Consider the following 13,390-nt stretch of genomic DNA (forward strand, 5'->3'; position numbering starts at 1 on the left):
TGTTTTCATACTTTATTCCCTTTGAAATGAAGGCAAACATTCCATTCGCCTTCCCTATTACCTGTTGAACTTGCATGCTAACTTTTGGTGAGTTATGCACAAGGGCCGCCAAGTCCCTCTGTGTTGCAGTTTTCTGCAGTGTTTTTGCATCTAAATAATATTCAGAATTATTCTTCCTACCAAAGTGCAAAACTTCATATGTCCTACATTATGTTCTAATTGCCAGGTTTTTGCTCACTCACGTAACATGTCTATGTCCCTCTGTAGACTTCTTGTGCCATCCTCACCACTTGTCTTCCCACCTATTTTTGAGTCATCTGCAAACTTGGCAATAGTACATTCACTTCCCTCGTCCAAGTCATTAATAAATATTGTAATTAATTGTGGCCCCAGCAGTAATCCCTGTGGCAGTCCACTAGTTACAGGTTGCTATCCGGAAAATGCTCATCTCATTCCAACTCTCTGCCTTCTATCAGTCGCTCTATCCATGCTATTATACTACCCTCAACACCATGGGCTCTTATCTTGTCAGGTAGCCTATTGTGTGGTACCTTATCAAACGCTTTTTGGAAATCCAAGTATATTGCATATATTGGTTCTCCTCTATCTATATTGCGTGTTACCACCTCAAAGAATTCTAAATAATTTGTCGGGTGTGATTTCCCCTTCATGAAGCATTGGCTGTTATCAACGCAATCTTGCCTGTGATGCCATGGCTCACAAACATCTCTCTCAGTCCTTTAACTACTGAATATGTGCGTGTTGTGTACAGTTGCTTCAACTCAACGCATCTGGAAAAGTAATCCACCACAATAAGGAATGATTTGCTGTTGAAGACAAATGATGCCCAGCCTTTCCCTTGGCCTGGTGGGGAATTGTGTGTGGGCAAGGAACTGACACACCTGACAGTTCACTATCATGTCCTCAATTGCCCTGGCACTGCCTGGCCACTAGATGGTGGATTGGGCATGTACCCTGCAGTTGGTGATGCCCAGATGGTCCTGGTGTATTTTTTGGAGGATCTCTGGCTGTAGGGAAACTGGGATGATCAGCGCCTCATTATAGACCATAAGATTGTCAATGACAGTAAAGTATCCTTGTTGTTCGAACCAAACTTTCATGGTAGCACTGCTTGGTCTCTGTTGTGGCCAGCCTTGTTGGCAGTAACTGCAGATGTAGGCAGTTCCTGGCAAATCTCTTGGAGTTTATTTGCGGTCACTAACAGGTGTCTCCTTCTCAAATGGGAGTATGCTTCAAGCTCCTATATCAGGTTCACTGTGGCTCTGGAAAGTGCACCGGCCATTGTATTTAATCCTAGTTTAGCACAATGTTCTTGTATCTTGGAAGCGGTGAAACCTGACTTTGGCAGGGTTTTTAAAGCTGCCTACTCAATCACAATTAATTTTTAATTCATTTTTTTCTCTTTGATCAGAGCAAGCTTGGCTGCCACGTGGTCAGGCCCCATCTTAGAACATAGACCATACGATGCAGATGGAGGCCATTCGGCCCCTCGTGTCTGCACCGACCCACTTCAGCCTCACTTCCACCCTATCCCCGTAACCCAATAATCCCTCCTAACCTTTTTTGGACACTAAGGGCAATTTATCATGGCCAATCCACCTAACCTGCACGTCTTTGGACTGTGGGAGGAAACCGGAGCATCTGGAGGAAACCCACACAGACACGGGGAGAACGTGCAGACCCCGCACAGTGGCCCAGCGGGGAATCGAACCTGGGACCCTGGCGCTGTGAAGCACAATGCTATCCACTTGTGCTACCGTACTGCCCTTGGCAGATTCTTGGGAATATTTTTTGGGGAATTGTGATTTAATCGGCAATTTCTGACCACTGCGATATTTAACTTTTTTCAGGGTGTGTGTGTCTTGGAATTTTTAATGTTTTGCTCACCATGCTACACCTGTTGAGATCACCTAATAATACTTCTCCATTTACTGCTTCTTTAGTTGAGATGGCAGGAGCATGATGTCCACGTACTGGCTCTCCATATTTACATTGTTAAACCTTCATTCTTACCTTGATATGAAATTATACATTCACAAAGATGCCTGTAAATCGAAACAGGGAGATAGTTTTAACAGTGTAAATGGGCACTAGTTTTCGTGTCCTACCATCTAAACTGCATAAAAGCTATTTGGAGGACTCCTTTGTCACTTACATTTTAACAAAGGGAGCTCTCATGTTGCCCCAGAAATCATTGCACATCATCAGACCAATTCACTCACCGGAGTCAATCTGACACTCCTTGGGCTGGTGGACTTCCACCAGCAGTGTGTAGCAGGCTGCAAACAATGGGGTTCTCCCAAACCTGGAATGATGCTGCATCTCTGCAAGAGCACAAACAAACTGTCAGGTATCAAGTAGGTACTTCCTCAAGAAGAATTCCGAGTATACTGCCTACTGGCCTCTATATTCCAACTGGTTAAGATAGGGCAGTGCATAATATGCTTTTCTCGCTGTTGAGCTTGCTGCAGACAAAAGTTTCAGCAATATACAAAGCCTGACAACAATTAAACATAGACATTTAAGTATCCTATATGTTTGTTACAAAAAGTTCTTAATTCCCATTTTCCCTCCATTTTCCTGTTTAATATTTTAGGCATTCGACAGAAAACTAAACATTTGAAATATGACACAGAATGATTGGGAGAGAATTTGGAAAATGTTAAAAATGTAAAAACTCCACACGATTCAATTTTCTTTCACTATAGTGAGTATTCCAGTGAGCTTCCAAAACTTCCCCTGTAAGTATAATCAAATTAAAAATTTCCACTGATTTTCATTTGACATGGTGCTTTGATATTGTTTTGATTTGCTCCACGTGCTTTTTTCATCAAACTGGCAGGAACTCGTTAAAAAGAATGAATTGGTTTCTTCTTCTGTTAGTTTTTCACAATCACTAGTCAAGCATTTCAGAATTATGATTACAGATATATTTCAGAATGTGATTGCCCCATTTCAAACTTAAAATTGCCCTTGTACGAGATCCCTTTGGCTTGTTTATAAATGACTGTTTCTACTCAACACTAGAATGCCATGAGTCCAATGAGTTGGATTGGAAATTGAGATGGGCACCGTGAAGGAAATAGGCTCAGTTATGTACCAGTATGCTTTTTGAAGCTTCAGCTAACTAAAACAGAGCAACAGAAAGGCATGATATTGCAGCTATTCCAATCCATCTGGTTTTACTTTACATGCGAATATGCATTTTGTCATTCAAAATTAATTCCCCATCAAATAAATCTTTTGCTTCTGATCCTCAGACTTTTTATTCCTTGGGTGACCTTCACCATATTTCTATTGAAAGATTCAGTTCAATGAAATTCTCCATCATGCAACTTTTGGGGGTTCCTGTATTATTTCAATTTGATAAGAAAGTTGTATGAGAAGCCAAGTCAATGTTTAAACTTATCAAGATGGGCTGATGGGGTAATTGGACAAATCATTAGCAACATTGCCACTAACGTCTTCAACAGCAGCTTATGTATCGGATTTTTCATCACTTTCTGTGATAGGAGTGAAGCACAATGGAGGGCAAACTGGCGGGTAAGGAAGAACTTTAATTTATCTAGTGTCTTTCACAACCTCAGGAGACCGCAAAGTGCTTCACAGCCAATGAATCATACACAGATGCGATACCCAATCTGTGCACAACAAGATTGTGTGAATAACAAAAGTTATAATAATAATAGCTTATTATCACAAGTAGGCTTCAACAAAGTTACTGTGAAAAGCCCCTAGTCGCCACATTCCGGCGCCTGTTCGAGGAGGCCGGTACGGGAATTGAACTCTCGCTGTTGGCCTTGTTCTGCCTTACAAGCCAGTCTGCAAAAGTGCCCTCAAATCTGAAATACAGTTTTCCTCCAATTGTTTGAGGGTCGCATCCATTTGAGCCCAGCAGCAATGGGAAAGGAAGCCTTTATTTTTATGTTTTATTCTGGTTTCTGATGCTTTTTATAGAGAAATGGTATTCATTGAAATGCATTCTGTATTTTCAAATTTCTTTTAATGCAGTAGTATGGCACACATGTAAATTACGTAAAACATTTGAGAGGTCTCCCAGATTACAGGTCCCTTAACATGCCTGTGTCTGTTGCACATAAATGATGGTTAAATGATTTGAAACATAAATACATGGGGCGGGATTCTCCGTCAGCCGATGCCGAAATCGGGAAATGCGATTTGGCGGAGAATAGCTTTTGATGTCAAAATTGCGGCAGGCGCCGATTTGATGTCAAATGCGATTCTCTGTCACCTCGAAAATGGCATAAATGCATTTCACTCTGCACATACAGTAGGCATCGTTTGTACATCATTAGCGGGTCCGACCCGGTATTCTCCAGGGCCTCCGCGATTCTCTGCCTCTGATGGGTCAAGTTCCCGATGACGTTGTTCACTTGTGCTTTTAAAAATTGTGAAACCAGCGTGGTGGCTGCTGAGGGAGAGAGAGGGGGTACGGAAGCTGTCCAACATTGCCATAGTTTGCTGACAGTTGTGCCGCTGGCCGGGGAGCTTCTGCCAGGGCCGGGAGGGTATAGTGGGGGGTGGCCAGGAGGTGGGCTGTGGGGTCGGGGTGGATGGACACGGAACACCATTGCTACAGCCGGAAAGGCAGCCATGCAGCTGCGCACGTCCTAACAGCCCACTTTGAACCTGGTGCCACAGGTCATATAGGTTCCCCCCCCCCCCCCCCAGGGTGCCCCCTGGCCCCAGCTGACCTGTAAGGGCACGCTCCAGCACAACCAGTGCCATCTTTTTAGCTGGGATTAGTGTGTGTGGGGAGTGTAATGTGTATGTGCGGTTGCAGCTTGTCAGCCTCCCGGGCGTCGATCGCGGATCCGGCGAATCCCACACCGTTTTGCATTGGAATTTTTGTGTTCCACATGGCACTGGTGCTAGCCCCTCAGCAGTAGCGGAATCGGTCTAGGTGCACCGCCGGTTATTCTGTCGTATAAGTCCATAGATTCTCTGTTGGCGTCAACACTTAGTCTCAGAAACGGAGAATCCTGCCCAGGGTGTGAGTTCAGCACATTCCTTAGGCACCAAATAAGATTTCTGCTTATTTACGTCCATTTAATGTCAGGCATATTCTAATGAAATTGGAAGGATACCGGACACTGGAAAAATGGGCGTTGACACTTGGCGCACTTTCAAGTCAGCTTTGCGCTGATTGATGAGTCGATCAATTAAAACTCAGAGTTACTGGGAGGCAACGTACTAGAGGTATCTCACAATTCTTGTTACAACACACACGTTGAAGCAGGGTGCTGGAAGACAGAAATAAAAAGAGAAAATCTCATCGCCTTTACTCTGTCTCTGTACATGGTTTAAAAACTCACATCTATAGCTCTTTCCAGTTCTCATAAAAAGTCATCTACCTATAATGTTTACTCTATTTGTCTACCCATAGATACCCATTTCCAGTATTTTTTGTTTGTATCCCAAGTTATATTGCCTCGTTCACATTATAATGTGCCTGAAACTGTTCTGCATCAATGCAGATGTGTAATATAAATGTACTCTTAATTCACTTGTCTTGATGTTTAATGCATCTGCTATGTTTTAGATTTTGTATATTTAGTTAAAATGCATAATAATGAATTTCCAATAGTTCTGAATTCAAAGGAACCACATATTTCTCAAATGGATTCCTCAAAATCAAATGACATGTACATTTTAATTAAAACCTGTGTCCCAAAAAGTGCCCAAAACTGTATTTTACTCACCCAAAAAAGCTCTAAATGTTCTTCGACTTTGTCAACTAAATATATCAAGTAGTTAAAATAGAAAGTACTCACAACACAGAAACAGGCCGTTTGGCCGAACCATCTGTGCTGGTGTTTCTGCGCCACATGCGCCTCCTCCCACCCCTCTTTGTCTAACCTTTCTAAAATATCCTTCTATTCCTTTTTCCCCTCATGTGTTTATCTAGTTTTCCCTTACATGCATTTTTACTCTTCACCTCAACCACTCATGAGCAATAGTAAAATTATAATAAATAGTAATTTGGTAGTACAGGACTTGAGTATTGCTGAAAAAAGAGACATGTTCTTGAAGCTTTTTATCTTGCACTCATCAGGACAATTTGCATGAATAACAAATTGAAAAGGCAACAACAATTAATACTGCACAAGAAGAGAGTGCTGCTTGTTTGGCAAGGGGGCTCTGATTGGTAGAAGCAAATGCACCAATTGACTGATAACTGACAGAAAATCATAGAATCCCTACAGTGCAGAAGGAGGCCATTTGGACCATTGAGTCTGCACCGATCCTCTGAAAGCATCCTACTCCCCATAACCCCACCTAACCTGCACATCTTTGGACTGTTGGAGGAAACCAGAGCACCAGGAGGAAACCCAGGCAGACATGGGGAGAAGGTGCAAACTCCACACAGTTACCCAAGGCTGGAATTGAACCCGGGTCCCTGATGCTGTGAGGCATCAGTGCTAACCACTGTGCCACCCCAATACAACTGCCGCTATAATTTGTGAGTGCAAGATGAAGTATAGGGGCTGGTTTAGCACACTGGGCTAAATAGCTGGCTTTTAAAGCAGACCAAGTCAGGCCAGCAGCACGGTTGAATTCCCCTACCAGCCTCCCTGAACAGGCGCCAGAATGTGGCGACTAGGGGCTTTTCACAGTAACTTCATTTGAAGCCTCCTTGTGACAATAAGCGATTTTCATTTCATTTCAAGAACTTCGATAATGCCTTCTCCAGCAACGCTCTATTATAATAGTAGTACATGGGTCTATTTTTCCGCATTAGGTACGCTTATTTTTTCATATGCTCAATGAGACGCTCAATTATCTCTGCTCAAGTTTCTCAAGTGAATTAATTAATTGATTTCCTACACATCCAAATAAGACATTGGGGGGTTTCCCACCTATCAAAACGGTATATTTTTTCTCAATCACAAATACACACGTTTTCCTTCCCATGTGTGTCAAGAGAGGTTGTCTGTCCATCACATACATTCCAAACACGCACACATGTACATATACAGATGTGTTTGATTTCAGTTTAATTTTGTAGCGGAACACCGGGTCCCCATCTGAATAACAAACACTGATTTAAATAAACGTTTCGGAATCGTTCATTTTATTCCCCCGCCCCTGTAGATAGTTTTCACATTAGAACATAGCCAAACAATAAGCCCATTAACACTGCCAGGATTTATTTAGGAACCGTTCCCCGTCGCATCAAAAGCCATGATTTGAGCGTGTTTAACAAAATAGGTGAAAAGGGCACCGATTGTGTTCATTTCAGTGCGGAAACTGACCTCCAGGCGAAGCAAAATACTCCCAAACTGTTGCCCCTACATTTGTCCTGTAGGTGTCGTAGATTTAACACAAGCCGGGTTGAACCTCAGCCCCCCCCCCCCTCCCTCTTCGGAAAGAAAGGCTTCCCATGCAGACAATGGAAGTCTTATCTTCTGAGACTAATAATGTTGCTCAGGGTAGATTATAGCGCCAAGCTCCAACCTGCTACTGATTTATAATGTTTTATAATGTTATATATGTGTGTGTGCCAAAGTGTTTGTCAACACAAATTTAATACTTAAAACGGAGCCCTAAATTCTGTTCGTATTGGAGTCGAGCTTCGCAATCGGGGGGGCGGGGGGGGGGGGGAGAAGAAATAGCCCAAGAAGCGAAGCTACGTTGTCCCATGGCTCGAAGACGGAATACTTTCTAGAAAGAACGATGGGAAAAGTCGCGTTTCAATGTTAATGAAATCATAGACTGATTGAGAAAATCCCAAACGACATCAATTTCTCCCGAAGCAAGCAAATCAAGATAGAAACGCGGTGTGTGTTTCTTTTTTTCTTTTAGTAAAACTTGGAAGCTGATTACAATGTAGAAAATATTGACTCCCCCCCCCCCACACACACACACACACAAATACGTGAAATTCCCGAATAAGGTGAGGGTTCCGTCGGACAAATTTCAGGAGCAAAATTAGAGCACCTTGCGGAAAGTATAAACACCGTTCCCTGTTTAAATCTGGTTGAGTGAACACTGGTAGTATCCTGGACTGTGAAACACTGCATTGGAATGAAGGCTCTGTAAAATGTAAACTTTTCAGTACACTTAAATATATTTGAAATGTTCCATGTGCAGAAATAGAAAATCGCATGACCTGCAGACATGTCCCCCCACACATTGGTTTAAATATGATTACAACACATCTATTTCACACACACACACACGTTTCGAAAACATTCCCGGCATTTGTAACAATTCGCGGCACCTGGATTGGCAGATTTTTCAATTGTTGTTGGATATGGTTAAAGCATTTCGTCAACACGCGGCGAATATTAAAACATTTCGTACACCTGGATTATGGTTGCAACCCTCGGACTGTCCACATTAAAACTGTGTTAATACAGCGATTTCAGCCTCTATCTTTCGGATTTAGGAATGCGGACAAGTGGCGCCGAGGCAAATTTCCAAGTTTTAAACTTTTAACAGTTGTTTATGCCCCTCTAATAGCAAACTATTACACAGCTACATACAACGCTAGACATTTTACACGCGGAACGTGCAATTTCAATGCACGCATCTTGATGTCTGCCCACACAACCATTTTTAAAAATTATTGTTTGAGCATTTTCGAAGGTTTTTTCTGTGTTGTCGTTGACCGCTTCCAAATCCAGTCAGGTCCCAGGCTGCATCCAAGTGCTTCATTCTGGAGAATCGGCTGCTGGCGCTCCTCTTGCCCTTGTTCACACAGCGCAGGTCACCCTGGAGAGAGAGCCCCAGTGAGAGACGGCCGGAGAGTGCCCAGGACAGAGTCACATCAGGAGATGGACTGAATTGGAGAGGGAGAAATCCCAAACCCAGATCCCTGGCAATGAGAAAACGCGAAGACCGTTTGCTCAGAAAACCCCCCAGACATTTCAGATCAAAGATCTGCCGTTCGCATTTAATTCGGAGTAGTTATTCTGTTTAAATTAAAGAGTTAACTAAGACTTGCCGGATCTCTCTGATCGAACCAGCGATTGGGCGAGTTACCCGCTCAGATTGAAATTATTCGCGGCACTGAAGGAGGGGGTGAAGTGACCAGGTCGGATTTGGAAGCGTTAAGAATTAGCGTATGATTTTTTTTCTCTGTTGCTGTGCGCGGATACGATTGATCGAGAGGAGCAGGGAACATTGGCCCTCAGCATGTTGTGGAGAAGTAACTGGGACTGTGCTGTCCATACTCCCCTCCCCCATCCCCCGCTCCCACCCCTTCCTCACTCTCTGTACAGAGGAACCGAGAGGCTCAATATTCACGCTTCAGTCAAACATGTTAAATATCGAACTGAGGTCGTTACAAAAAAGATTCGTTTAATAATTCATACAATTGAATGTTAATAAGAATTAAACGTTCCCTTTCGAACGAAAAAAATTTGTGAGAAGTATTGCCCCCCCCCCTCCCCCCCTCCCTCCTCCAGAATCGAGCAGCGGTCTTTCCATCAGAGTTTCACAGGGAACATAGTTCAGGTGATGAGTTTGAATCGAATGTTTGTGGTTTTATTATTGAGGTGCTGATGTTAAAGGCACTGCCCCCCCCCCCCCGCCCTGTGTGGTATGGGGGCGGGTGTGGTTTTAATCCTGTCCATGTTTTCCCTTCCTTGCTTAAGGGTTGAGGGGGGTGGGGGTAAAGCTGAGATGTGGGTGAGGGAAATGTTGCGCAGGTAATTCTGTTTTGAAACAAAGTTCTGGGGCCCTTTCTATTTCCGATTAAATAAAATATTCCAATTATTTTAATTTTGGCCCGCGATAAAAGCGGGGACCAATTAAGGAAAGCACCATCGATTAAAAGTGCACATAATATTTGAAACACGCCTGGTGATTTTAACCTGTACGAAATACATTTTTAAAATTCATTTAAGAAACTTTGGTGAGTGGATTATTTAGGCGGCGTGTCAATTTCCATCATTGCTCTCCTCCTGAATATTCCCATCCTGAATATTCCCAATCAGATTCTTTAAGAGGTTCACATTAAATACATTCTGGTTTTATTGAGCTTCTGGATATTGTCGCAACTGGCACCGCCCAACGTTGCTCAGGACCAAAAGTGGACATGGTGTGAAATTCCTGGGGCATGTGTGCCACCAAACGCGGACCCCCCCAAAACCTCCTGCCTCTCCGAAATTCAACAAAACTGAAGTAAACGCGACCTATTCGCCTCTACCCCATTGGGCTAGTTTTAGGAAGTGGTTGGCACAGAGGATTGGCGGGCATCGTTTCTGTGGACAGTAATGCCCGTACGCAATTGCTTGTCATTTGCTACAAGGGCGAATTTTTTTTGCTGCTTGCTCAATCTTTCTGAACGAGGATCACACTCAAATCGAAACTTGAGTCGTTTTTCTTTTACTCCGTGTCGTACGGTGCGTGGAGTTTAACAAAAGGGAGTTTAACAAATGTTGAGATATCCTCACGGACGCAGACGGGAACATGAAGCAGGCGCACATGGCGCAGAGCACATACAAGAACCCCAACAAAAAAGTTTGATTAAGCTACTTAATCTATTGCCCGTTCTATTGTCTATTAATGTCACAAAACAGCAGTCTCAAATTTAGACATGTCTGAAGAGGGGATAATATTACAGAAATATGAACTGAAGTTGGGTGGATAGCAAACATCCTCTACCAAAGATTTTTTTAAATACACTTTATTAGCAATGTCCTTCAGCATTCGTAGAGTAATTACGAAAGCTATTTTCTCAATAGCTAATTTTAGTGATTCTACATATGAGTTAACATGAACAGAACATAAGAAATGGCTGTCGTTTATAATAATCTAATTATTCGTTTTACAATATTTCTGAAGACGTTACGCTAAACCGAAAACACACTGCAGGTATTTGTTTAGTGATAGAGAAATTCAATTCATCAGTCTCTACACTATTGGGTTACTTACTCTGTTGACTTAATTTGTCTTTATATAGCCAGCTTTCAAAGCTAGATCTTCAGACTTTAAACTCTGGTGCTAAGAAGGAAATACGACTTACTTCATTTATTAGTTAATAATGTAACATTGGCTTCATTTTATATGTGAATTTGGCTGGTATACTGACCATCCCAGCAAATTCAATTCCACAATCTTTATAGTGGCTCAAAAATTTCAATTAAAATGCATTACATTCATATCATGATTTGGAATTTTTAAAGAAAGACACGAATTGTATAAATTGCTATATTTTACTGTGGATTAGTTTTGATCTCTCACTGTCTATTTTTCAATAAAATATTCCATTATAGTAAATTGTACTTTAGTGAAGACGGGTTGACTAAATCTGGCTATTAGACATTAAATTTGGCTTTAACATCAATCATGAGATGTGTCGTTTTTATGTTTTATTTCACCATTTCTCCTTTCAGATGCATTTCTCTGTCAGATCCCCCACCTCATCAATGCCAAGATCCTCCTTGAAATAGGCAGTGTTATCTTTCCCACGGACATTAACACAGACACTGTTAATTTCACACCTTGTTGGAGCAAACAGACCCTGTGTTCATGATCAGCTGCATTGGGGTTAGCTGAGCGAATTATCAGATGGCCCCTCAATGGAGATTCAGTGTGATGTACTGACCTATCCCAGTAATGCTGGTGATGTCTGTGGCAAGTACCAGACGGTCTAATCAGTGAGACATATATAATCCAAACAGTACTGGAATGGTCTGCCAATGTATTCAACTACTCAGTTACTTTGGAGGAAGCCGTACAACATGTAAGCTTGCCTTAGTGCCATTCTCGGTATTTTATGACCCAATTTCATGGTCATCCCAAAGGTGACATGCACAAGAGTGACAAATTCACCTCAAGGGAGGCCTCAATGATATCATCAGTCATGCCAGAAATTTGAACTTGTCACCTTACTGAAACTTTATTCTGCTGTGCTACAATGCTAACACATTTTAAATAAGCATGTGCATTCTCAGTAGCTCTAAATATTTTAAGTACTAATGCACACTTTAACCGTTCTAGTCGAGGTTTATCAATCTCAGCGCCTTTGACTGTTCCCATTTTTTTGGTAAGGATTCTTGCCTACATTCTGATGTGAATAAGTCGTGGGAGACTGAGTGTCAGTCAACAGCACCATCAAGCCAAATAATTCTGGGGGTGGGTATGGGGGTGGGGAGCGATGTGGCAGCTCTAAAAGTTTAGAATGCTGCATGGCCATACTGAAACTGATGTAAAAAGGGTGTGGAAAAAATAGGAAAGGGGAGGAAAATGTTCTTCAGTTGCTCAGTTCTCCTGACTGTTAGGAGATTTGCCAATGTATCTATCACCCGATGAATCTCATGCATTTTGTCAGGAACAACATGTTCCTCCTCAGAATCATACTTACATAGTTTGCTGTTGTGGTGTCTGAAGAGGAACTTGGCGCTTCTTCATCCTTCAGATGCCATTGTGAAAAAAGCTGACTTGTTTAGGAGCTTTAAAAACTTTTACCTCGTCTAAAGACTGGATGTTGCTGGTGGATATGTTAGCACAGATCATCTGCCCTCACACTCCAAAGTTCAAACTGCAACTAGCACATTTAGAACCTAGACCTGCCCCTCTGGAGGTGTTTTGCCCTAATGGACTATTTGTACAATTATTTTCCATCCAAACAGCTTGAATTACTGGCTGCTTGTGTTTTCATACTTGATGTGGTTATTCAGCCTGGAAGGAATAGTTAAGACTGTTGAACAATATTTTGCACTCTCAAAGGCTGATTGATAGAGAATGTGTGTCGTGGCTTTTTACTTACAACAAAACAATTATAAATATAGTGTTACCTTCCAGGGATCCTCTGCCAGGAGCAGCCAGTCACATGCACTTGTTATCATTTTTATTTACACTGTGATGGTAAACAGATTTCTTGGCATTGATGACAGCTCACTGATGCCAGTGGAGAAGCCATGATGATAGACAACTTCTGGTGTTAATAGGCTTTTAAGATCCGATGGGAGCGGAATGCCGCTTGGCTGTGCAAGGTTGCACTTAATTGTTCTTGATTGGAATCTGAAGTGCAACAACTGGCTCAGTAGGAAGCCATCTGTTTATTGCAATAGTGTCCACTGTGCAGTACAAGTCAACAAATAAGGCTTTATGTCACAGTGAATCAAGAGCAAAAATATGATGGGGTGACTCAGTAGACTGCAGTAATGGCACACTTTGCCGTGGATTGGAGTTGTGGGATAATGTAGCACTTGAATTGAACAGTCTTAATTTTGATGTGGTACACTGATTTTCAGCTGGGCCAAACGTACCTAAGTGGAACTGAAAACCTAACACGTGTGTTGTCCTGTTTCTATTCTGCCAATTACAAGGTAATATTAGTTGCATCAGTGAGACAACTGGGCTGCTTGGTATTACGATCTCAGACCAGACCCAC

The 13,390-nt window shown here is 42.3% G+C and overlaps 1 long non-coding RNA gene across 1 annotated transcript in view; it reads right to left on the reverse strand.

Annotated features, from left to right (window-relative positions):
• LOC140428538 (uncharacterized) overlaps positions 1 to 12,509 on the reverse strand; it is a 127,599-nt gene extending 115,090 nt beyond the window's left edge. The window contains exons 1-2 of the long non-coding RNA XR_011948810.1: positions 12,359 to 12,509; positions 2,244 to 2,345 (exon numbers count right to left, since the gene is read on the reverse strand). This is a non-coding gene — a long non-coding RNA (uncharacterized lncRNA). The remainder of the gene's footprint in view (positions 1 to 2,243; positions 2,346 to 12,358) is intronic.
• Positions 12,510 to 13,390: the final 881 nt, after the last annotated feature.

This window comes from Scyliorhinus torazame, chromosome 8 (genome assembly GCF_047496885.1).
Source record: "Scyliorhinus torazame isolate Kashiwa2021f chromosome 8, sScyTor2.1, whole genome shotgun sequence".
NCBI lineage: Eukaryota > Metazoa > Chordata > Chondrichthyes > Carcharhiniformes > Scyliorhinidae > Scyliorhinus > Scyliorhinus torazame.